The 25,918-nt window shown below is 50.2% G+C and overlaps 1 protein-coding gene and 1 long non-coding RNA gene across 4 annotated transcripts in view; one reads left to right on the top strand and one right to left on the bottom strand.

The window, feature by feature from the left end:
* Window positions 1-3,127: 3,127 nt before the first annotated feature.
* LOC118917417 (uncharacterized) overlaps window positions 3,128-25,918 on the bottom strand; it is a 308,681-nt gene continuing 285,890 nt past the window's right edge. Inside the window, exon 5 of the long non-coding RNA XR_005026794.2 lies at window positions 3,128-3,213. This is a non-coding gene — a long non-coding RNA (uncharacterized LOC118917417). The remainder of the gene's footprint in view (window positions 3,214-25,918) is intronic.
* The window catches only part of FGF1 (fibroblast growth factor 1), an 89,984-nt gene continuing 88,157 nt past the window's right edge, over window positions 24,092-25,918 (top strand). Inside the window, exons 1-2 of one of the 3 annotated variants that reach the window (XM_036895222.2) lie at window positions 24,092-24,313; window positions 25,366-25,444. The gene's annotated coding sequence lies outside the window, so the exon portion shown is untranslated. The remainder of the gene's footprint in view (window positions 24,314-25,365; window positions 25,445-25,918) is intronic. The other 2 variants (XM_057491026.1, XM_036895212.2) reach the window with 2 other exon arrangements.

Genomic DNA, 25,918 nt, shown 5'->3' with positions numbered 1-25,918 from the left:
ATCTCCTTCTAGAACACCTGGAGATAGGTGCCGCACACAAATACCACATAGATAAAAATACAGTCACCTGCACCCTCCTGGCAAGGAACAGCAGTCTATCGGCAATGCCCCACATTTTCATGACTGGTCTTCGGTCTGCCCGCCCTGAGCACTCCTCACTGCCCATCATGCATCCCCCAGGGCAGGCCCACTGCCCAGGGTTGTCCCTGGAATTGAGGAAAGGCCTCAGAAAATGGGTTCATATAGGAGCATTTGAGATGGAATTATTTCACGCTTGGGAAGTGAGGGCAGGATGGGGGTGGGGTGAGGAACAGTTCAAAAAGAGGAGCCCAGAGGAGATTATGTTCTGAGCAAAGGAAGGACTCCAGGGGTGGAAGTTCAGGGCAGGAACACAGTTGGGGCCCCAGCATGTCACAATACCAGTCTCTGGCTTGGGCCTTAACCCTGAGAAACCCATCTGGCCATTGAAACCCTGAGAAAACTTTGTCCCAGGTGTTTGGGGCCCAACCAGGAAATCCTATGTGAGACACTCGAGAGGATGGTGTATATGCCCCACCCCGTCTCTGCCTGTCTCATCCCTGAGACCAGGCCTGTACTCAGGGCCAGTGAGGGGATGGAAGGCAGCCCAGGGGAGGCATTTGGCAGAGCTCCTAGGGCAGAGGGCACCTGAAATTCAGATGCTTGGCTCTTCAGGGCATTTACATATTCCTGCCAGCCTCACCCAGTAGGCTCAGTCAACTGGGGTTCTCAGTAGTCAAGATACTAGAAGCCAAGGTATCTGCCAACAGGGGGTGGGGAGCAGGAAATGGGGGGACAACGGAGAGGCTGCTCAGCAATCCTGCTGCGGGAACCTGGGGCGGGGTGGCATGTATGTGGGTACAGCCCACTGAACCCTGCAGGGTGTCTGGGCCCCGGCCAGCTTTCCCAGGGCGCTCTCAGTGTGAGTGGGCCCGGTGGGCTCCTAGGGCACAGTGCCTCTGGCTCTGGCTTAAGGACTCCCTGTTGGCCTGGCTGGTACCTTCTCAGAACCAAGCCGTGGTCGGAGACACTTCCTGACAGCCTTCCTTCCCCAGATACCAGGCTTGCAGGACAGTCTGGGGACCCCCCACCCCGCCCCGCCCAGTCCTGCCCACCTCCCTCCCTTTTCTGCAAATAAAGACCTTGCACTTTGTCGCATCTCGGCATCTGCTTCAGAGAGAACCCAAACTAGCGCAGAAATGGTTGGAAAGACGGGGCTTGGGGACTGCCTCACTCACCCCCAGGAGGGCGAAGAGGACGCCATCTGGAGTAATTGTGGACAGAGTCCCGGATACAAGGTGGCAGCCTAAGGGCCCCCTGGTGGTGGTGTGGGGAAGCATCCCGGCGCAAGGAGACAACCCGCCCGGGGGGACGAACTGGGCATTTGAATGGTACTGGGGGTGCCGTGGGAGGTGTGTACCCCAACAGCAGAGTCGGTTGGTTATGGCTGAGTCGTCTTGAAGCCCTGCTCGGGAGGAGCACCAGAGAGGAGTTAACAACCAGTTAAACAAACAGCTAACGGCTAAGCGGGAGAGCCACAGGGCTTCTTGGGTAGTTTACAAAGAAGCCCTTCTTTCCTGCCATAGAAAAGCTAACACAGCTGAGGAACTGAAGCAGGGCTTGACTGCTGAGTTTCAGAGTTGCAGAGACATTCAAAAGCTCAGCCTAGACTGGCTGCCATGCTAAGGTCAAAGCCCTGGCTGCAAAACCCGGGCCCTGAAATGTGGGCTGGGGAAATCTGGACTGATGCTCTGGGCTTGTTCAAATCCAAGAGGACGTCCTCTCCCCCATTAGGTACCTCCGCAGAGGTAGTCCACCCCTTTCTAGTAAGAATTAGCACTTCCCTGTGCTGGATGATGCTATAGAGGCCTCCCCAGGGCTGCCCTCACTTGCCGATATCTAGGACCAACTTCTAGGATATGCTGAGCTGAACAAGGGAGGAAAGAGACCTTGCAACAAGAGCTGTATGGATTAGCTGGCATGTATCAGAAGGAGCCAGAGAAGGGCCTCAGGGACTAGAGTTGAGGGTTCTTGATCAAAAGGCGAGAACATGGGACACAAAATACTTTGACTTGGAGGGGACTTTATTGGAACATGGCATTTGATATCCTGTTCAGGACCCCCAGGGTTGCAGCAAACTTGCTGTAGGTAGGCTGCCCGCCCCCCCCCCAGATGGCCCCCAGGGACCCTTGTGTAGGCCCTTCTCACCGAGTATGCGGTGGACTTAAGGACTCACTTCTCCCTAGTAGAATATGGCAGAAGTATGATGAGATTGGCTTAAGTCTTGGGCTTTTTCTCTCTGGCACACTTCCTTATTGGTGTGTGCTCTCTCTGTCTCTCACAAGGTCTAGCACCAGGAAAAGAGGCGCAGATTACCGTGTAGGAGAAGCCACATGGAGAGGCGGGATTGTGGAGGGTGAGAGGCCGCGTGTGGCTTCGCACCAGCACCGACTCCCAGCCATGCGCGTGAGCCCTCTTGGAGGTGGACCGACCCTCCAGCCTTAACCAAGGCTTCCGATGTATGGCCCTGGCTGATACTTTGCCTGCAGCCCCGCAGGCGTCCTTAAGGCAGACCCAGTTAGCTGAGCCACTTCCAACCTGACCCACAGAAACTGAGAAAATGTATGTTTTCTTTGGAAGCCACCAGGTTTTGGGGAATTTGTTCCCCAAGCAACAAGAGACAGATCCAGCTCTTAGAAGAGCTAGACAACAAATCTGGCCCTTAGAAGCCTGGAGAAAGTAATAGTCCACAACGAACAAAATGGAAATGCCTGCTTTGCTCTGAAAGACAATAAAGAAGCTGAAGGATGTGAGAATGATGGAGCAGATGCATTATGGGAGACCAGGAGAGCATAGGATCCTGTTCTGTGAGGGGCCCAAAGGATACTACATTAGCCACGGCCATCAGGATCTTATTAGCTTAGTGCCACGAAGAAGTCAGTGGTGGCTCTCTGCAGGCCAGAGAGGTATCACAGAGCCGGGCTTGTTAATACCCATGAGGATGTCCCCCATCCTCTAGTAACAGAGGCCAGATGTCATCAGAAGCCAGCTCTTGTGGCTTTTACTGTAACAGCTGGCAAGTCTGGGGGGGCAGCTAAGTGGGACTGACCTGCAGGGAGGTGTGGAGATTGTTGATAGCGAATGACGTTCCTAGAAGGAAAGCAGATGGGCTGCTCACAAGGTGAAGCTTGACATCTACAACCAAAAAAAAAGAAAGAAAGAAAAAGTCAAAAATGGAAGAGTGAGAAACTGAGGGCAACTGGCTCAGTAAGAAGTCACAGTCCCTTTGCTCAGTTCCCGGATGAAGTCAATTTTCAGATCCAGAACCCATTGACTAAAGAGGTAGATGGGTCCTTAAAAGGAAGGACACAGCAACCTACGGCAAGTATATATGGAACATTTACTCAGGTTGTTGCACACTAAGAAAATGAGAATATCTAGATATTTGAAGACTTTTGGGTACATCTGAAGTGACAATGAGACTCAGACCCAAAACATTATCCTGGTCTCCCTGTAAACATTTATTTACAGTTTAGCTTCTATGTCCTTTTAACTATCTCACCTTCTGCCATAATAGTCCAAAGAGATGTGGATCCCCTGGACATCCCACAGAACAGCACCTTGGTCCATGACATTGGTGGCATCAGTCTAATCAGACAGCATGAGCAAGAGGTGGCCCCCGTGGAAGGCCTGGTGAGACAAGTGCACCCCACAGGGTGGAATACGAGCGCTGCAAAGATTCAGTGACCAGCCACAACCACTGTGACATTTTCAGCAGGTCGGCAGTCAGAGGTGTACCATCCCCTCTGAAGTTAAAGACACGTTGCTGGCAGACCCAGCAGGAGAATCAGGGTGCAGCTCCAGGGTTCTAGGGAGGCGGTGCGGTCTGCGGCAGACAAGCGTTACACCTTTGGGGAAACAACTCTTGACGTATTCCTGGGCCTGGGTAGGGACAGAACACTCGATCATTGGGTACAGAATGATCACGTCTGCAAATGCCTGTGATGACCTGGTTTCCGTCAGCTGTAGCAGTCACAGAGCTGGGTGGGCCCAGCAGCAGTGCTGTTATTGGAAATGGTGTATTTGGGATCAAGCTGCAAGAATGGATCGTCCAGACTCTCAGGTCATCTATCGTTGTTGCACAAGGATTCCTCCCCCCAGCTTGCACCCATGTCATGTTGGGCATCCTCAAGGCCAGCTGAAGGAGGGCGAAGAAGCATTATCTTGGTTTAGAGACAACTTGGCCTGGTTGCCGGGTGCAAAGCAAAAGCGGATGGTGACTGCATGACAGCCTCGTTCAAGGCTGGTCTTGAATGGAGGAGATGGAGGTGGAAAATCTTCCCAATGGGTGGAGATGGAACAGATGTGTGTGGTTATCCGTTTTATGTGAGAGGAAAGTGGTCTCAGGTAAGAACAGATTTTTGGGTAGATGCTATCTGGGCATCTGATTGGGTACTGGAAGAAAAAGGACTCCTCATTGGAATGGCCTGGAGTCTGCCTGGCCTTGGAGGAGAGAATTGAGACAGAGGACCAGAACTGCATTGCCTCAAAAATGAACAAGAATTTTGAATTCTCTGCTGGCCCCTAGAAAGGGACGAGCCCTCCAAAGCTGAGAGCAGAGGGGAAGTGGGAGCGGGGTCCTTCCTGGTGCCCTTCGCTGGCCTCTTCACATCCTGGGCCTCTGAATGACGAGCAACCGTGTGTTCAGCCCTTGGCTTCTCCCATTCCTCATCAAACTGACTTCCTAGAGGGTCTCATGGAGTCCAGTGGCTTCAAGGAACATCTATATGCTGATGGCTCTCAAATGTATATGTCAGTTCACCAAAATTAAAAACTTTTGTGCTTCAAAGGACTCATCAAGAAAGGAAAAGACAGCCCACAGAATAGAGGAAAATACTTGTGAATCATCTATCAGACTTGAACCCAGAATATATAAAGAGTTCTTAGAACTCAGCAACAAAAAGGCAACCCACTTAAAAATGGACAAAGAACCTGAAGACAGATTTTTCTAAAAATGATACACAAGTGGCCAGTTGGTACATGGAAAATGCTCAGCATCATTAGTCTTCTGGGAAATACAAATCAAAACCACAGTGAGATACTCCTCATGCCCACTGAGATGGCTACAATCAAACAGACAGACAGTAAGGGTCATTGACTGTCTAGAGGAACTGGAACTCTCATAAGCTGCTGGTGGGAATGTAAATTGGTGCAGCTGCTTTAGAAAACAGCTCATAAATTCCTCAAAATATTAAACATAGAGTTACCATGTGACCTAGTTTTCCACTCCTGAAACATGTGTTCACACAAAAACCTGTACGTGAGTGTTCATAGCAGTATCATTCATAATAGCCAAAAAAGTGGAAACAACCCAAATGTCCATCTGCTGATGAATGGATCATCAGCAGTTATCTCTCAGTAAGCCCTGACTCTCCCTTAAACTCCAGACGGGTAAATCCCACTGGCGACTTGACATTCCCCCCGGACGCCTAACAGGCATCTTGAAGTTAACCTGCCCTCAGCTGAACTCCTTGATCTTAGCATTTCCCCACATGGGCTCCCCCTACAGTTTTCCCCATGTCAATAAATGCCAACCCCACGCTTCTAGTGGCCAAAAAAGTTCAGAGCCATCCTTGCCTTTTGTCTTTGTTCATACCCTCTGACCGATCCATCAGTGAATCCTCTCCTACCTCTAAGATACTTGTGGAATCTCAGCACTTCTCACACTTTCTTCACATCTGTCACTCTGGTCCAAGCCGCTGACTCTTCTAGTCCCCTAATTAACTTGCCCCCCTGCTCCCATCCTTGCCCCATTACGGGCTGAACTGTGTTCCCTCCGAATTCCCATGCTGGACCTCTAACCGCCAGTCACTCAGAATGTAAGTATCCTTGGAGAGAGAGCCCTGAAAGAGGGGACTAAGTTAGAACACGCCATTAGAGCGTGGCCTCTTCCATCTGACTGATGTCCTTACAGAGGAGAAAATGTGGTCACGCAGGGAAGTACAAGGGATGCACGTGCGCGCAAGCACACACGCACACAGAAAAGACCACTTGAGGATGCGTGGAGAAGGCAGTTCTGCAAACCAGCAACAGAGAACTGGACTTCCAGAATGGTGAGAAAATACATTTCTGGTTTTTAAGCCACCTTTCTGTGGCATTTTCTTATGCAAACTAGCACAACACCCCTCTGCAGCCTGTTCCTCACACAGCAGCCAGACTGATCTTTTGAAATGGCACCCTTCTCTGCTCAGCACCCTCACATGCTGCCCACTGCACTCGGAGTGAGAGCCCACGTCCTCACCAGCCTGTAAGGTCCTGTTCTCCTCCTGACCTCGTCTCCTCCTCCTCCTGGGGCTGCCGGGTCGCACAGCTCCCAAGGGCACTCCCCCGGCCCGCCGCTGACCTCTTAAAGTCCCCCGGACACACCAGTGGCTCTTGTGCTCCGTGGCCTTTACACAGGCCACCCCTCTGGGCCTGAAATCTCTTCCCCCCATACCCGGCACATCTTCACTCTTCAGGCTGTAGTTCAGACATCACTGCCTAAGAGGCTGCCCCTAACTGCTCTGTGAGACAGCTGTGCGCCTTCCCTGGCTACTCACCATCCCTTACACTGTTGCATGTTTCCTTTAGCATTTATCACCTCCTGACGTGTTATTAGCAGCTATTTCATTGCTTACTTTTATGTTGGTTAGTTCCCGCAACTGGAAAGCAACTTCCTTGAAGACAGGGACTTCATATGTCTCTACCCTCAGTGCCTAGCAACAGGTGTGGCACATAAAAGCTCAATAAATATATTTTTTTTAATAAAGGAATGGGTAGTGGAGTTGGGGCTATTTATTTGGGTTACCTTTATGACCAATCACTTCTTTTCTTGCTGAAAAGCTCAGAGCCACGTGTGTGTGCTATCTTTAGTAAATACAGAAGGGAATGCAAAACATCTACCTGGTTTTGTCTGTTCTCCTTTACTCTCCCTTTGCTTTTTATTCCTTTTATTGAGATACACTGTGTGCATTTTGGTAAGCTTAGCTTTTGAAATGACCAAGGATAACTAAGTGAACTTGAAAACAAATTTTAAAAACGTCTCCAGCTCCCAGCCTTCAGGGAGGGCTGTTTGACCCCTAGCTGTCGTGGGGGAGGGACAAGGCCACTTGAGTGTCCCCAGTCCACAGCGCTGGATGGACATAGGTTCCGCTGGCTTCAGGAGTTCCTGGGAGAATTCTTCTGAAGGTCTATAAATTCTCTGGGGGTCATCAGATGGGAGGAAGAAAAGGGACCCTCTTGAGGTCCGCAGTCAAAGAGTATGGAAAAACTGCTTTGGGGGAGTAAAGCGCATCTTCGCAGCAGATGAGATGGGCCAGAGTTGAAAGGAGAGGTTTTAAATTTGCCTGCCCCAAAGGGCACAAGGGCGGTTTCTGGGTTAATGGCCTGGCTGCCAGCAGACACAGGAACAGAGTGGCCATTGTCTGACTGGCTGGGTCCCTAAAGAATGGCTCTGCACCGACTCCCCCTGGACTCACACTACTCGCCAGGGAAGGGGGCATGGGGGTGGGAAGCCTCCACAGGCTGGCAGCACAGCCTGCCTGAAACCCTGCACAGACACATGAACTGAGCCCCCTGCTCCCTTGAGGTCTGACCCCGCAGGCTGAGGCCAGGGCCGGACATCTGACCTTGGGGATGCAAATTCCTCATCTCTCTGCTCCCGTGGTCTTGCACCCAGACTTCCAGGAAGGGTAAAAAGCCACGCAGGTCTAGAAGTAGCAGCAGCTTCTCCTCTGGGAGGAGGTTCTACAGCCAGCCCCTTCGCCACAGGACTGTGCAGTGTTGACAGTTTCCAGAAGGTTCCGTGTATTCCATTTCATCCTGCAGAGCTTCATGAGGGGAGGGATCCTGTGTTTTTCCGTCACCATGCCTTGACCTCAGACTGCGTGTGGCTTCAGATCACACCTTTTCTACCTGTTCTGCTCCATTGCGCTCTGTTGGCCAATGTATCCCTCAGTTGCCAAGGGAAGTCTAGTCGAGTCAGGGAAAGAAAACGTCTAGGCCCTGCAAGAGGGCAGTTCAAGGTCAAGTGTCAGAGAGCGTCTCTCCAAGCGTCATGGCTTGTCATCAGCAGTTCTCCAACATAAACATGTTCACGACCTGTGGTTAAAGTCCCCTGCTAAAAATGAAGCTGTCCATGGACAGAATCAGCCAGAGAAAGAAAAATATTGTATGATTTCACTTACATGCAGCATTAAACACGAAACAAACAAAACACACCTCACAGATACAACACACATGGTGGTGGTTTCCAGAGGGGAGGGTTGCGGGGGTGGATGAAAAGGATGAAGGGGGAACAAAAGGTACAAGTTCCAGTTATGAAATAAACAAGTCCTGGGGATGGAATGTACAACATGGTGGTTATAGTCCATAATATTGTTATACAGATTCAAAGGATGCTAAGAAAGTAAATCATAAAAGACCCTATCACAAGAAAAAAGTTTTCTTTGAAATTTTGTATGGTGATAGATGGTAACTAGGTTTATTGTGGTAAGCATTTCATAGTCTGTACAAATGTGGAAGAATTATTTTATATACTTCAAATTTATGTTATATGTCAATTACAGTTCAATTTTTAAAAACTGAAGCTACCCATGATGGACAGTGACTGCAGTGGAGTGGGGGGGGGGGACCCGATAATCCAGGAGCATGCTGAAACCACATGGTGCTCATGTGAAACCTTCATAAGATTGTGTAGCAATGATACCTTCATTTTTAAAAAAGCAGGGGTAGGGGCAGGGGAGAAATGAAGCTACCCACACCCTAGAGCTGCCTATTTAGTGAGTCTGGGTGGGTCCTGCATTTTTAAATAAGTGCCCCAGACCACACCGTGAGAAGTAAGTCCTAAAGAGCTGGTTAACAATACAGGTGTCTGGGTCTGACCACGCACCTGCCAGCTCAGGACGTGCCGTCCCGGGTGTGTCCCACCCCCCAGGGGAACCCAGCACACAGCTAAGCCTGGGCCCTCCGTGGGCTTCCATCCCCGCCTGCAAATCAAGGCACACAGCTGGTGGCAGGAAGCCCTGGAGAAAAAGCCGCGTGTGCCCCGGCAGTTGAAATCCTAGAACAGAAGTGACTACAGAAGTGGCAGGCACGATGGGCAGTCGTTTCATGGAGCCTTTCTCCCTTCTTCTGGGTCTGGTGGGACTCCCTAAGGTGGAGGCGGTGGCTTGTTACCCACGTGGCTGGGGTGGAGTGGGCAAGGCAGGCAGCCGCGGCAGCTGTGTCCGTCAGCCGCACGGGGCCGGCGTGTGGGCACACATCCTGAACGGCTGCGTTTCGCACCAGATGGGCCCCTCCGCACCAGGTGCCAGGTTGCTGCGGCTGCCTGGGCGAGCACGTTCCGAAGGCAGGGCTGTCTGCACTCAGAGGGAATGATGTCACCGGCAGGACGGCTAGATTCACCGGAGTGCAGACAAGCCCCCCGGGGAAATCCGCAGCGACAGCACCGAATTAGGGCTGATTCAACGGCAGGACCTGTGGTGAGACTCGCCTGTTTGGCCGGCTGCTCAGGGGACCAGATGGCTGCCTTCGGAGTCTAAGGCTGAAGTCTCACCCAAATGAACATAGCCCTCAATTCCCAGTTCCCAAAAGACGAGTGGAGTCATGGGCCACTCCTAAGCTCCTGCCCTGATCTCCCGTCGCTGGAGGGTATCTCTGGAGTAGCTTAAGCCATTGCTCTTTTTCAGTCATTCAACAAACATTTACCAAGTGCCTGCAAGGGTAATAACAATTCACATTGTCTAAGTGACCCCCCTGGGCCAGGCACTGGCTACACCTGGCACGGGCGTCTTGTGCAATATTTCCCGAACTGTACGAGCGAGAGACTCCATTTTATAGATGAGTAAACCGAGGGCCAGGGAGGTGAGGCAGCCTGCCTAAGGGGCCACACCTGCAGGGGGAGCGCAGCCTGCCCAATGGTTGGGATTTCTATCCAGGCCGAGCTGAGGCAATGCCTCATCTACTCACTGTACAAACCTTCTTCTCTCTTTGGGGTCTGCCCCTCAGTCTATCCTCTCTGCCTCCTCTGTCCTTCATCCATCAGTCCTCTAGGGTAGATCCAACCCTCTGCTGACCCCCAGTTCCTCTTGACGCCTCGTCACCACTCTCCTGATCCTCCCTGCGCCCTGTGGCTCCTGCAGAGGCTGGCCTGTGAACCCTGGCATTCCTCAGAGTCCTCTCACACTCCCCGGCAGAGGTCATCCCCGGCCCACCCCTTCCCCACATTCAGGACCCCGCTGTGCCATCTCACTGCACACTGACGATGCCTTTACCCCAAACTGATATCTCAAATTACATTGAAAGTGTGTGTCTGTATCTGTCAGTACCCCCTATTAAAATGGGTTCATGGAGTTGGATGATGGACGCCCGGCGCAGTGCATGGCCCGCTAGGGGTATTCAATAAATGTTTGTCGGACCGACCAGAACAGCCTCACGTGACAGACGTGCTGAGGCCCAGGCAACAAAAAGTCAAACCAGCGTTAAACACTACGAAGGCAGCCTCATGAAATTCACTCCTGCCTGGACAGCACGACTCAGGTAGGGTGACTGGACTATATGGGACAGGACGCCACACCCAGGCTAAAGGCATGACCCAGGAGTGCGGTGCCTCGCTGACTGTGATGTGCAGCAGATGGTCCTGCCTCTCTGAGCCTCAGTTCTCTCGTGCACAGAAACGGGAATATCTGCTCCTACGGGGTTGGGTGGGGATTAAATAGGATGACGCATGCGGGGCATTGAGCACCGTACATTGCTAATGTTCAGTAAATGTTATATGTATTCTTTTGTCCATGATAAAGGGATTTGATAGAAAAGAGCAAAGAAAGACTGAGAAGCAACAATAGTATTTTGAGAGTATGGCACAAACCCCCAGGCCAGATAAAAGATGCAGGTTAGAAGTGACCAGAGGCACAGATATTTAACATTTTTAATTTGCTGCTATATTTAAAAATGGAAAAACTCCACACTAAGAACAAGAAATCCAGAGCTCTGAATTCTCTTGAGACACAGGAAGATGTGGCAGCTCTGGGCTCCTGTTTCCCCACGGCAACGACTGTGCAGATTAGTGGAATGGCTGCCCCTGTGAGAGCGGACACTCCTCCAGCTCTGCACAGCCCCTCCAGGCCCTCCGATTTCTTACCTGGCCTGCTCACACTACAGGCACTTTAGTTTATGGCCCCTATGTTACTTTGTGATAATGCCTTCCCGGTACCAATATAAGTTATTCTTGTGTACAGTTCTCTGCTCAAGAACCTAGTGTATCTCCCTGGTACTTCCATCATGGGACCAGAACTTTACCTGTCACCACCTCAATCTGGAGGTCCAAGCAACTCACTTCTCGTGACTCCCCGTCACACCCTCCACCCCTACAGGCTGCCCAAGCTCCCCTCACACCCTGGCTGCTCCCCATAAGAGGCTAGAGGGCCTTTCCCTCCCTGCAGCTCACCCAGGGCCCCCTTGCCTGCCCGGCCTTAGCTCCTGGCCAGTCGCCCTCCTGAGCCCCTGCCACACTGCAGCACGCAGAGCAGTCCCCTCCTCTGGCTGCAGGCCCCGGGGTCAGGGCAGCGACTGACCTTTCCCAGGAGACTGGAGGCCTGTGGGGGCTGACACCTTCCTTAGTGCCCGTTTATATCCCTCGGGGCCTGGGGACTGTACAGGGTCATGCCGAATGACTGACCTCAGGGTCCTCAGGTGTCTGCAGGTAAGTGACCTGAGGATTATGTTGAGCATCAAGAAGAACACGGGCTCTTAGATCTCACCTGCTGTCACAAGTGTGATGAGATCGGATGTCCCCGCGGTTTGGTGTCCCAGCCAAAAACCGGGAAGATGCTCTGGGCTAGAAAGCAATGGCTCTCGAGCTGGAGCCGGCGTCGTAACCCCCTGGGGAGGATGTGGGGCATAGGTGCCCGTTAAACCTGAGACCGCGGGGCCCCGCCTCCGGAGCATCTGATTCAGCTGGTCTGGGCTGAGGTCCAAGAATGCGCTGTCCTAACAACTTTCCAGGTGATGCTCACGCTTTGAGAAGCCCAGAGTTCTAACCCCGAGGCCGCATCAGTCAGCCACTCAACACAAAAAAAGCTACAGCCCCAGCCTCCACCTTCGCTAGGTAAGGGTCCCCCAACCTTCCCCCTCCGAGCCTTTGCCTGCCCCCCAGATGCCTCTGACAAGGTAGAGGGCGCCCTCTTGCGTCTCAAACGGAGAATCGCCTGAACTGTAACACACGTTCTTACCTTAACAAGGTTTGCCAAACTAATTTATCTGCCTGAAGAAAGATTCAGGGAAACTTTTGAGATCTTCATTATTCACCAGATCTGGTCCACAGGGAGAGGAGGGTCCAAAGGGCCACTCAGATGTGTGATGGGTCAAATTCTTATCCCGAAGGTGCCGGCGACAGCAAAACATTTCTTCTGACGGCTTTGGAAGTTTGTAGGGTGAACAGTGTCTTAGGGGAACAGTCCAAACCAGATTCCTTAACTAAATTCTCTGTTGAAGAATACGGCTTTGTTAAAACTGAGCAATGCCAAAGCCCTGGAAGCACTACGTGACTAAGAAGAGACCTTGAACGACTTTGAACCATGTTTTCCCCCTAACTTTCCTGAAATTAGAAAGCTGACGTTACTAGCTGTGGTGTGGTGCAAAAACCCTGGCCCGGGCAGCCGATGTGGCCTGAGCCTGCAGCTTGTCAGCTTCCAGCAGGTGTTCCACTACCGTTTATAGGATTTGCTGCCACCTGCTGCGCAGGCCCGGAAGGTGCCGGGGTTGGTAACCAGGAAGCAGGATTCTCAGACTTGAAAGTGCATTAGAACCCGCTGGAGGGCTTGCCTGTTAAGTCACGGATTTCTGGCCTCCACTCCCAGAGATCCTGATTCAAAGGCACTGGGTGGCGTCTAAGAATGTGCTTTTCTCATAACTTCCTGGGTGCTGCTGGCTAGGGGTGCCACTTTGACAGCATCATGTGTGGCATAAGCTAGAGCTTGCTTATTAATCAGTCTGTAAATAACCAAGATCCTCGGATCTGGGCGCTACTGATACTTTGACTTGCTAATTCTTTGTTCAGTTTGGGAGCGCGGGCGTACGGGGGGGGGTGCTGTGCTGTACATTCTAAGATACTCAGCAGCAGCCTTGGCCTCTACCTCTAGACCCCAAAAGCAGCCCTCTCTCCCTGCAGGTTTTGACAATCAGACGTGTCTCAGACACGGCCAGATGGCCCTGGGCGCCAAAGCTGCCCTCAGCTGAGAGCCGCCGCTCTAACAGGTGGGCAGGCTCTCCTTTCCGGTTTGGGAGACGGGGAAGGTGTCTTCAATACTGCCTGAAACGCCTAACAGTACTGACACCCAGCAAGCTCTCAGCTCTTTGGATTTAAATAACAGACAACAGCTTACCTAGTCTGAACACCTACTATGTGCAGGCCATTCTGCTCATGCTTCTTAATTACCTCCTTTAATTTTTACAACACCTCTTTTACTGATGAGAAAATTAAAGCTTTAACGGGTTAACAACTTGTTCTTCAAGGTCACGGTTAATGCCATTTGGATCTGGGTGGGGCAAGGGGAGTGCAGGGCCGTCTGGACCAGCGCAAGCCAGTAAAAAATACAATGCAAATCACATGTATGAGCCATATAGGTAATTTTACATTTTACAGAAGTCACAGTGATGCCGGCGTTCTTGTTGGCGGAGTCAAAGAATGAACAGAGAAGGCAGGAGATTTAAGGAGAGTTTTTATTCAGTTACAGAGAGAGAGAGAGCTTTCCTCAGGGTAAGAGAAAGCTTGGAACTCCCCGCGGGTGCAGGGAGGGGCACGGCTGCCGCGTGGGCTCTGGGTGTCTAGAGTCGTGTGCTTGCTGCAGTGGGAGATTTCCATAGATTCAGCCAGAATGCTAGTTATATTTTAACCTGTCTCTGTGAAGGTTTCCCGGATACTCTATTGTAAGCTAATGAGCCTCAGCAGCTGTGAGTGATGAGCTGTCCTATACCACTGGGTCCCGATGGGGAATACATTGTTACATTGTTTCAATCTCAAGCACCCTGTTTTATAAGACTTTGTCCTTTTCCAGGGCCCACACCTACTCTAACTGGGCAGGAGTTACGCCCTGCTGCCTTCCTAGCTCAACAATTAAAATGTAAACATCAGTGAAATTAATTGTAGTATGTTTTATTTAACCCATCATTTATATCCAAATTGTTACCAGTTCAATATGTAATCAGTAATTTTTTAATTGTTGATACAGTTCGTGTTTTTTTGGGTAGTCTTTGAACTTTGTGGGTATTTTACACTCAGCACATCTGGGTTCCCACTGGCCTCATTTCAAGGGCTCAAGGGCCAGGGTGCTACTGCCCGCCCCTCGGGGCAGCCCGGGTCCAGCCAGTGGATTTCCAGCCTTCCTATGGAGAGCCCTGTGCGCCAGTTTTCCTTCAACGTCCTTCCGTTTCTGCCTGCATTTCAGCCATTTCGTCACTCATATACCTATTCATGTGCACTGCGCTCTGTTCTTGGAATAGCCCCACGTATGTTAAAATGAGGTCTACAGTTTGATAAAATTTATTAAACAGTAGATATCATCTGGTGGCCAGACTGTTGCCTATCATCTCATTTGAGTTGCAGTAGATTTTCCAGTGGCTCTTCCCCCACACGGTCTGTCTGCGCAGAACTGAGCTCATGCATCCTGTCCAACTCTCCTCGCCCAGGCGCACACTTAATGGCTCTTTGTGCCTTTTGGTGGATTTCCCAGCATCTAGGCAGGTTCATTCTCTTTGAATCTGTCTTTCATTTGCCCATCTGCAGTTTCTCCTGTAGTCCCTCAGGCTGTCTTTATTAATGTTTCTGATCACTTGGAGACCAATTATTTTCTAGAGAATTTTGCAATAAACCCCTTAGTCTTACCACATTTGTTGGCTTAAATTTTATAGGTATGACAATTAAGATACTTTTATACTAAGTTCAACTTATACCAGTACCAAGCAGTAATGAGAGCTAATCCTAACGAAATGTTTCCTACAAGCCATGCACCGTGCTCAGCCCTTGACATGCTTATTTCATTTATTTCTTTATAGTCCTATGAGGTAGGTGCTATTAAAATTGCCATTTTAGCAGTGAGGTGAGGAGGCACAGAGACTTAAGACACTGGCCCAATGTCTCCCAGCTAGCAAACAGCAGAGCTGGGAGTCTCTGAGGTCTGTTGATAGAGCTGATCTCCTAACATCCATGCTGCACTGTCTGAAAGATGATTTGCAAATATTGCTCTTGTTTCTGAGTTTGTGAGGATGTGGTGCCACAGGTTATGCAACTTGCCCAAGACACTGTACACCTGCTTTTGAGGGGAGGAAGAAAATTAGTGTATACTCCTGGCACTCCAGGTGCAGCCGCTCAGGGCACAAGGCTCGTGCCTAGAACAGGGGACTGAGACTGCCATCTGCCAGGTCAGGAACTCAATCCGGGAGGCCCAGCAAGGTCCCATGAGAACCCCGAGGCAGGAGGGTGTGGGGCAGAAGCCAGAGAGCAGCGGGTCTGGGGATAAACAGGAGTGCGGGTTAAGGGGCTGGCAGGGAGCGGGGCTGGGTCTGCCTGGGCAGGGGTGGGGAGGTGGGAGAGCGGGTGGGAGCTGAAGGGAGGCAGGGCTCCAGGCAGGGTTACACTTGCTCTGAAGTTCAGGTTTGTTAAAGACTTGAGTGTGTTCCAGGGCTAATGGCAGAACAGTTAAGAGCCAAAGATCCAGGGATGGCTCAGGGAGGGGTGAGCTCGGATCAGCAAGGACCCCACAGAGCCAGGATGGAAAGGTGTTTGAAGCCCACCGTTGGAGAATGTGATTCCCGGGTCTGGTGCCAGCATCACTGTTGCCTCCTACTGTCGCTGCTCATAAAGAACCGGTCAGGATTCCCAGAGCCAGGTGGTTCGGGAAAGTAAGTGTTCACAGTCAGAACCATTTCCTCTCCGCTGGGCATGACTTATCCTCTTCAGTGAGGATGTACATATACACACATGACACCAGAACACGTGTCCTGGGGCAGCCACGTATGCTGATGACTCAGTTTGATCAAGGGACACTAAGTTTGTCTCCACCTAAAACTGCTCTCACTGGCTTGCTTGGGTCCTTGAAACATCTCCCCATTTGGATACCTTCCTAAAGGGTCCTGTTAAAATACAAGCAGGTCAAAACAATCTTGAAAAGAGCACATGTGTTCACTGCAGCACTTTCACAATAACCAAAGGGTGGGAGCAGCCCAGCTCCCCACTATAGTGGGTGAACAGACGTGGTCTGTACATGCGATGGAATATTAGTCAGCCTTTAAAAGGAAGGACATTCTGACAACATGCCACAAACATGGGTGAACCTTGAGGACATTATACGGAGTGAAACACACCTGTCACAAAAGGACAAACGCTGTACGCTCCCATTTATCTGCGGTCCCTAGAGCAGTCACATGCACAGAGACAGAAAGGAGAATGGTGCTCCAGGGGCTGCGGAAGAGGCGGATGGCGAGTCGTTTCTCAAGGTGAACAGGGTGTCAGTTTTGCAAGATGAAGAGTCGTGGAGATGGTCACACAACAGTGTCACAGCACTAACACCACTGAACTTACATTTAAATATGATTAAAATGGTAAATTTTGTTATATGCATTTTATCACAGTTAAAAAAAACAAAATCAGAAAAAATCCAGGTCATTTAAAGGGGGCCACCGGATTGCCTTTTCTCATCTCTTATTACTTTGGCTCAGCTTTTGGTAAAGGACCATCAGCCCAGAGTAGGACAGCACAGAGCTGGGATGCAGAAGAGCAGGCAATAAAGACGACAGTCACAAGGAGAGTGACCCACGGGGCTCTAGGGTGTGCTTCGGGAAAGGCCAGATGGTGGGGTCCCGTCCTGACAGCGGGGGACACCCCCGCAGGGCCCTCGGTAGCGGCAGGAGACTAAAAGCCCCACATGAGGCTCTGCTGCTTTGGCCTTTGAGGGCCACTTGGGCACAGGCCTCCCTCTGGGGGAGTAATAATACTATAGTTACTATTAGTATTTAGGTTCCTGTGAGTCAGCAACACTGGCTTGTTTGGAAAACCTTCTCCCAGATCTCCCCTCTCACAAAGGGGTGTAAGGGGGCCCCTGACACTGAGGCGCAAAATCAAGGGCAGGTGTGAGGATGGTGGGGCCACACCCATGACTGGCTGGCAGACAGTCAACCTCGTGCTTTCCTAAATTTGACACCTACTCCACCATTAGACCTTGGAAAAGAAAGCTGTTTGGTCACCGAAAGCAGCTTTTTGAGCTTCTCTCATTAATGAAAGGGAAAGAATTGTTATACTAGTATGGGACCCTCGAGGAAGGGACACATTCCATTTTCATGCATCTCCAGCTTGAGTCCCAAGATGAACACATGCTATTTTTATCAAATACTTTCTATTCTGTTACATGCTTTGCCAACTTTCTATTATTAGACAGCTCAGGAAAAGGTCACATTTTATTTTTCTCCTTTCTGGCTTCTCCCTCCCCATTTGTGGGAAGGTGGTGGTTTGGGAGGGGGTCCTGTCCTTTCAATGGAAGGTAAGTGACAAGGAAATGACAGCCAGCTGAAAACTCACCTTGGTGCCAAAGCATCCTATGGGCTCTGCCGCCTTTGCCAATGACATCCCCTCCTGGCTTCACCCCCACCCGGATGGCAAAGCTGATGGGACAGGAAAAAATACAGATTCTAGAATATTTACGGCATCATTCTCCCCACCCCCACTTCCTGGGAAGGAGGATGTAGTTCGGCCCAGCTACGTGCTGGAGCCTTTCTTGTGCATAATATAGGAAGGCACAGGAGGGGCTTCTGAACTGTGCAGTGCTGTGCGTGGGATGGCTCGATGAATCCACCCAGGGAACAGCAGGGAAGCCCCTTCTGGAGAAAGCAGGATAGATCAGAGGGTGGGAGGGGCGCTGAGAGGGATTAGCCAGGGATGCGCTGCATTTGTGGGGATTCCAGAGGTAAATGAAGGGGGACTCGAGTAGCCGCTGGGCTGCCAGGAGGAAGATTTGATAGAGATGGGAGGAGACTTCTCAGAAATGTTGATGTTATGAATGGAATCCACTCTCCCCCTGGTATTTTAAAGAGATTTCAGTAAAGACATGAATTGGTTTCAAAGCTATTTTTCGTATGAAGGACTGGGATTTATTCAAGGCAGCCTGGACTACTGAAGGCTATGGTTCATGGCGCAGGACAACCCTTCAGTCCACTTCTCCCAGCCACACACACTTGTCCTATGGGCAGGGTTTGACCAGAAATGTGCCTTGTTTGGTTTGTTAAGAGTTAATTTTCTTTTTAAAGCCACCATTGAAAATTGGAATTTCACATTTAAAAGGCCTGCATTTCCTACTTCTCTTGGCAAAATTGGAAAATCTGACAACACAAGACTCTCTTTCCCATAAGGCAACAATGGACTCACGCTCTTTACTTAACCCCAGTGCCCACCCCTCACATAAGGTGTGCACCTGCACAGATGCCTGCCTGCTCCCTGCATTTGTATTTTGTATTTCCTAGCATCTGTAATGGCAGACTAGGTAATTGGGGCCTTCTCTCCTACTGAGAACAATGAGGAAGTCTGGACAAAATACAAATAAAATCAGCCTGAAGGTATCAAAGAGTTAAAAAGATAAAGAGGAATTGCCAAACCAAGATCTGAGAAAAGATGGGCATTCAAGGGGGCAAGCCCAACAACTGGTTCTGGAAGAGACAACTAAGAAGCTGAGAGGATAAGCAGCACCCAGGCAGCTCAGAATACATTGCTGACAAAAGGAGAGGGGGCCCTGCAGCCCTCCATTGGAGGCGAGGACCCTGAAGGACTGCACCTTAAATCTGGATGAATTGGAAATAGACTAGACTTTGCAGGGCCTGAGCCCAGTTTGCAATGAGCTTAATTCTTCACATTGGATTAAGGTGATCCCAGATTGCTAGCATCCCCAGGTACCTCACAGAAGCAAATGTAAATACTCTCTGGAGAATATAACACCATAATGTCTCACATTGCTTCTACCAACATTTTTCCACATACAATTTCAGCACACATGAAAATAACCACACACCTATGGTAATAAGACAACATGAATGAGATCCAACAGGAACAATGATGATAGAAACCGTCCCAGAGAACTGCAGCTACTTGAGTTATCACACACAGACTTTGTGCAAAGGCTGTAAAGGACAAGACTGAAAAATCTGGCAGAGAACTAGAAACTTTAAAGAAAAAAGAAGGACAATGATGATTTGAAAAATAACCAAATAGAAATTTAGCATTGGCAGATATAATAACAAAGTAAAGAGCTCAGTGGAAGGGCTTAACAGCAGATTAGACATAGTTGAAGGGAGAATTAATGAGTTGAGAAATAGGTTAGAAGAAGACATCAGGATGAAACATGGAGAGACAAGAGGATGGACCCAAGCACTCCTCCCACTTTATGTAAAAATGGAGTTACAGTTTTATTCTTCTCATAACTACTCACCTCAACAACTTAAGTTTCCTCCAAGTATTTACATTTTTGTACCACTGACAGCTAGCTAGCTACCAATAGCCTTTAGTTAGGATTTAAAAGGTTAACAATGCATTTGCACCTATTAATTACGAAGCTGGTTAACAGATAAGCCAAAAGTCAACAAACAGGCTAATGTAGGTCAAAAGTATGGAGCTATGCCAGTTTGAAAAAGACACATGCACCCCTATGTTGATCGCTGCACTATTTACAATAGCCAAGAAATGGAGGCAACCTAAGTGTCCATCAGTAGATGAATGGATAAAGGTGTGGTACAGATACACAATGGAATACTATTCACCCATAAGAAGAAAACAAATCCTACCATTTACAGCAACATGGATGGAGCTAGAGGGTATTATGCTCAGTGAAATAAGCCAGGCGGAGAAAGACAAGTACCAATGATTTCACTCATATGTGGAGTATAAGAGCAAAGAAAAACTGAAGGAACAAAACAGCAGCAGAATCACAGAACCCACAAAGTGACTAACAGTTACCAAAGGGAAAGGGACTGGGGAGGATGGGTGGGAAGGGAGGGGATAAGGGCAGGGAAAAAGAAAGGGGGCATTACGATTAGCATGTATAATGTGGGAGGGGCGTGGGGAGGGCTGTGCAACACAGAGAAGACAAGTAGTGATTCTACAGCATCTTACTATGCTGATGGACAGTGACTGTAATGGGGTTTGTGGGGGGACTTGGTGATGGGGGAACTCTAGTAAACATAATGTTCCTCATGTAATTGTAGATTAATGATACAAAAAAAATGTATGAAGCTATGATTGACAAAAACCACAGGAAAAAGTGAGCAGATAAATGAATAAGGATATAGATTACTTGAACATGATTACCAAACTTGACTTAGTGGACATATACAGAATGTTGCACCAACAATTACAGAATTCAGGTTCCCCAAATATTTATGATTCCCCACCTTCCAAGTAATAGTAGGATTAAAATTCTCCACCTCATTTTATGGTAAGTATGGCGTGGCCATAAGACTTGTTTTAGCCAATGAAATGTGAGTAGAAGCAACTTCCAGATGCTAATGTATTAGCAAACACATTTCCTTTTTCCTTTCTGAAATGGCTGGAGCCCCCACAGTCTGAGTCCTTGATTGAGGGTGACATGGGGGAGAGCTCCAGAGCCAACCTGAAAATGGACATGTTGATGATGAATGAGAAATAAACCTTTATTATTTTAAGCCACTGAATTTGGGGATTATTTATACACACAGTGTAACCTAGTCTTTCCTGAATAATACAGGTAGAAAAAAGAGAAGGACTATTTTTGAGGCACAGAAGAAAGCCTGCCTTGACAGTATGTGTGGTGAAGTGTTGGTGGTTCACTATGGCTTATAGACCAGGGAGGTAGGTGTGGGAGCAGAGGCTGGGGCAGGGAGAGCAGCTCCAAGAAGAGCCGATGAAGGTTGGCTAGAGGCGGGCTTAGCAAGGCTTTGGATTGTAAATAAGGAGTGGATGTTGTCCTGGAAGTTGAAGGATCTCTGAAGTTGGTAACTGGTTGAATAGTAGTAGTTCATCCAATGGAAAGATGAATGGGGGGGATTCTAACTGGTGTGAAAGGAGGTAATTAGATAGAGAGTGCTACTCAAAGAACATGTTATAGAGTTTTTTGTTTTTTTTTTCCTATTCCTTAGAGGAAGCCATTATTAGAATTTGGTGAGATTTTCTCCAGCAATTGCATGCATATGCAAACACACAAACCTATTTAAAAACACAAATCAGATCAATTCTGCTTTAGCTGCTCTTCTGAAACTTTTCTTCCAGTTAATAATATTTTCATGGTTATTTTCTGTGTCATCTCAAAGATAATCGCTTCTTTCTTTTTTACTGGCTGCTTAGTATGCCATTGTATGGATGTAGCATCATTGTGAAACCATTCCCTGTTGACAGATATTTAGATTGTTTGTTTTGCACTATTAGAGACAATGCTTCCATCTTCTAATAATGACCACACAATAATCTCTTCTTTTTACAGAGAATAAAACCAGTTTTGCCACCATTTGAATGGTGACAGTTTTAGGCTGGGTAACAGGTACACAACTAGGCAGGCCGTCTTGGGTGATTTTGGCTCACAGGTGCCCAGCATGAATCACTTATGTCCAGAATAGTGTTTTGAACACAGCGAGCCCTCAATAAGTATTTGTTGAACAAATGGATGAACAAATAAACCCACGTTCACTACAGATACTTGTCGGGCCTGCCTTGCCCTTGTCTACACAGGACTCCTCAGCCTCAGCACTACTGACTTTTAGGGCTGGATACTTTGTTGTGGGGGGCTGTCCTGTACAGTGTAGAACGTTCAACGGCATCCCTGGCCTCTGCCACTAGATGTCCCTCAAACAACCCCAGGGGCAGCAACCAAAAACGTCTCCAGAAATGGCGAGATGTCCCTGAGGAAAAAATCGCTTTCGGTTGAGAACCACCAATTTATAACATGGGTTGTATTTGTGGAAAGGCAAAGGCCCTTTCTAAAAACAGCAGATTCTACAAAGGTTGACCCCACTTCTCTCCAATCCTCCCATATGACAATGGCTCTTCTTCCTAGATTTCATAGTCCTTTCATACAGATTCTGACACCTAATTCTTGGTCCATTTCCCCTGACACCCCCTCCATGAGATAGGCCAAGCCTCATTATTTATTGTTGACCTCCATTATACATTCTTAATCAAATACCCCTCCTTCTCACAATTATTTGAGTAATTATTAAATGAACTGTTTCACTCACCTGCCTGGAGGAGCCACATCACGCATTTTTGTTTCTGTGCCTGCTAAAGCAATTTTGAAAAATGATGTTACCTATGCCTACATTTTAAAATTGATATGTTAAATGTTCATCATTAAGTTCATACGGCTTTGAGATAATAGCTTCTGGCATATTGTAAATATTGCGATTTTAAAATTAAGCTGTGATATCATTCTTCAAGTGTACCTATTAATCTGTTATTATTTCCAATATTCCCTATAATTTCTTTAAACTAGTACACTCCCTCAAATTCAAGAGCTGGAAGAAACAAATCGTGCAAAAATGCCTTAGTTAATCATTAAAGGAAGCTGAATTAAATTATTAAGGCAGCTTCGGGTTTGGGGACAGTGGTACCTTAGTGAGATTTTTGCAGTGAGGCATAGGCTTTTCAGAAAGGGAAGGATTATTATCAGCACAGATACTTTCTCAGGCAAACCAGCTGTAGGACGGTGTACCTACAGACACGGAGAACCTGGAAACTGATTCTCTGATCTAATCCTTGGTGTGCGCCCCTGGGTGGTCCAGCCGGCCGCCACCCTGCGGTAATGCAGCTGGTGGCCGGCAGGGGGCAGCGCAGGAAAGCTGTTGGCGCACTCTCTCCTGCTTTCCGTCAGGGTGGCGGAGCAGGGGGCAAGCCAGCCTGGGGGCCGTGAGCCCGCGGGGCGGCCCTGCCCCGTCCTCCGTGGTGGGTAGGTGTGCACCGTGGATTGTTCATAGGAAGCCGGCTCCGAGGAGAAAGGGGGCCAGAGACTCTGCATCCTGAACCCAGATTCAGGGCCCGGGACTGCAAACAGATGAAAACCTTACCTTTCTTTCAAGAACTGAGTTTAAGAAATAAATCAAAACGTCAAGTCAGGGTCTGAATCAACCGTGAAGTGTTTGTTTTGCCTCTAATGAAATGCAAACAACAGTGAACACTTAATGATTTATAGCTGCAGGCGACAGTCAGGGACGTGGCCGGACGCTCCCGCCCCGGGGCCGGGAGGGGGCTGGGGGCGCCGTGGCCGGCTCCCCTTCCCCGGTCTCCGCCTCTCCGGCCGTCACATCAGATCGGCATCGCCGCCCTCGCGGGGCTGCCGTGAGAGAAAATGAGGCGATACCGGGAAAGAGCTCAGCGCAGGGACGGCCTTTCGCAGGGGCCCCACGAACGCCCGCGGCGGCGCGGAGACGATGGCCCTGAACTGGCATTCGGTCAGGCCCGGGGCTCTCAACACGTTCCATTCATGTCTGAAGGGGAAGAATCAGGGGTGAAAAACAAAGCGATCTGAATGTTTCTTTACTTCACAAGCCCAGGCGTTGGGGGCAGAAACGGCCGCAAGAGGGAGGCCGACTCCGTGCCTTCCAGGGTGGGCGCCTTGACCTTGCTCCGCGTGCCTTCCCGGGCGCCCCCAGCCGTGTGGTGAGGGGGTCCCCGAGCCCAAGGCAGCGCGTCGGGGGCCGGCCCTATGTGTGCTGACCGTACGACACGTCCACTGACCTAGGACATTAAAGAAGGACTTGTTTATTGCGTTTATCCCCTGTGAGACCTCCAAGGGTGGGGATGAAATGGTAGAAATAAAGTCAGTACTTTGAGCTAATTGCTCGGATATTAAAAGTAAGGCTCAGACCGAGAGCGCCCCCCGCCCCCCACCACCCCACTTGTGCCTTTCACGGGGAAAGGCAGGAGGCGCGAGCTCCCAGGGCCACGGGGGCGGCTCGGGTAAGATAACGGCCCTTTCTCCTGGCAGCGGTCCGGCTCCCAAATAGCTTTTGTGTCCAGTCCAAAAACAAGATCACATGAGAGGGGAGACATAAATAGGCCGGTCCTTGTCCGTGGGCTTCCTGCGGGCCCGCCGGCACCGGCCGCGCGGGGCGGGGCGCTCCCCGGGAAACCCACCTGTCCCGGGAGGCGGGGGCGCGGTCTGCGCTCGGCGCCCTCCGAGGACCCCCCTCGAGCTTCATTTCCACTGCAGAGGATCCGCAGAGAGGACGGGCGGAACCAGGGCATCGCCCCCGTTCGGTGAGGGACGCGCCCTCCTGATGGGGAGCGGGCGCCGCCTCCCTCCCGCTAGGTCCGCGTGCGCGCGGAGGGCCCCGGGCCGGGGCCGGGTGAGCGCGCCCGTCCCTCCTGCTCGAATCCTGCTCGCGCTCGGCCTGGCCGCGCCGCCCTCCCCTGCTCCTTCCTCTTTCCTCCCGGATCGGGGTCCGTGGCAGGCCTGGGCCTCTGTGATGGGTGCCGGCTTCGGGCATTCCTGCACCCTCTTCTCTCGTTCCGAGGCCAGTTTGCCCCCGAAAGGCCTCGGCAGGTCTAGTTCTGGGCGGGGAAGCAGGAAGCGATTCCTACCAAGCAGATTATCTCTGCTGACATCCAAGATGTTTCCTAGGAAATCATTAGACAAATCCCATTACAGTAGAGGTAATGCTTAGCTTTAAAAAGCCTTGCGTGAAATAGGTTATAAATAAAAGGATGCCAGCGGATTCTTTGTTATTGGGCAAAAGAGGAAAAACAAAAACGGCCTGTGCGGAGCTTCCTCTCCCCTCGCTCTCTCCCCCTCTCTTCCTGGCTCCCTAGAGCCTTGCAAAATGCACTGGGCAGGTCCAAGGACTCCTTTCTTTGGGGAGAACAAGAGGGATGAAAGCAAGGGCTGGGGAGAATGGCTCTGTAGGCAGAGTCAAGGGACAAGGACGGGAAGTTGTGCGGCTTGGTGGCCCCTCCTAACGCCTCTGCGTGACATGTACCTGTGCCTGTCTAGGGATGCGTGTCGATGTCACTCACAGTTATTCCTTGCCACCTACCACCCCTCCACTATGCACTGCAAGTCTCTATGCTGAGAAAAGCCAACAAAATGTGGGTGGGAACCAGATAACTACTCAAACAAATCGGGTTTCTTTTCATAACAATGGACTGAAGCCCAGCTCGAAGAGACCTAGACAAAAAAAGGAAATGTGTTTGTTCACGTGACGAAAAAGGGCCAGGGCTTCGGTGTGGTGCGGTCCAGGCGCCCAGATGATGGCTTCCTGACTCTCTCTCTCCGTTTCCCGGCTTAGCATCCCTGTGTTGCTCTATTCCAGGAAGACGCACTGCTGTGGTGGCCAGAGAGCGGCCGGCAGCTCGAGGCTGACATCCTACTGGCACAGCCGCCCTGCAAGAGTAAGTGCTTCCCTTTCGCAGCAGTTCTCGCTAGTCTCAGGCTCACGTCTCCCTGAACCAGGGTGGGTACTGTGTCCATCCCTGCCAGGGGGGTGTAGGCATCTCCGTCCGCAACCACATGGATGAAATCTATGAAGGGCTGGGATCCCAAAGACAACGAAGGCGCAGGTCCTGGGAGCGGGGCTGGACACAGAACAGCCGAGGTCAAGGGTAGCCAGTCTGTGTTGCTTTTTACAATCGTCTGGATTGAGGCCCCTCCAACCTAACTCCTCCCCCTTCCCCCTCTTAGGGTCCACAAAAATGAGCGACAGGAAGTCTCCTAGAGAGGGTATTAGAGCAGGTGACTAGAGACCCCGTGGCACGTCATTCCTGGCAGCCCCTGGTGGTGGGAGAGACACCAGGAGGCTCGTCTCTGGCTTGGTTCCCCGCCCACCCACCGTGCTCAGACCCCAGGGCCCCCAGCCTGCCGGGGGT

The sequence above is a fragment of the Manis pentadactyla genome, chromosome 13 (genome assembly GCF_030020395.1).
Source record: "Manis pentadactyla isolate mManPen7 chromosome 13, mManPen7.hap1, whole genome shotgun sequence".
In the NCBI taxonomy this organism is placed as follows: Eukaryota; Metazoa; Chordata; class Mammalia; order Pholidota; family Manidae; genus Manis; species Manis pentadactyla.
The sequence above is the reverse complement of the archived record's forward strand: the minus strand, read 5'-3'. Positions and strand labels throughout refer to the sequence as shown.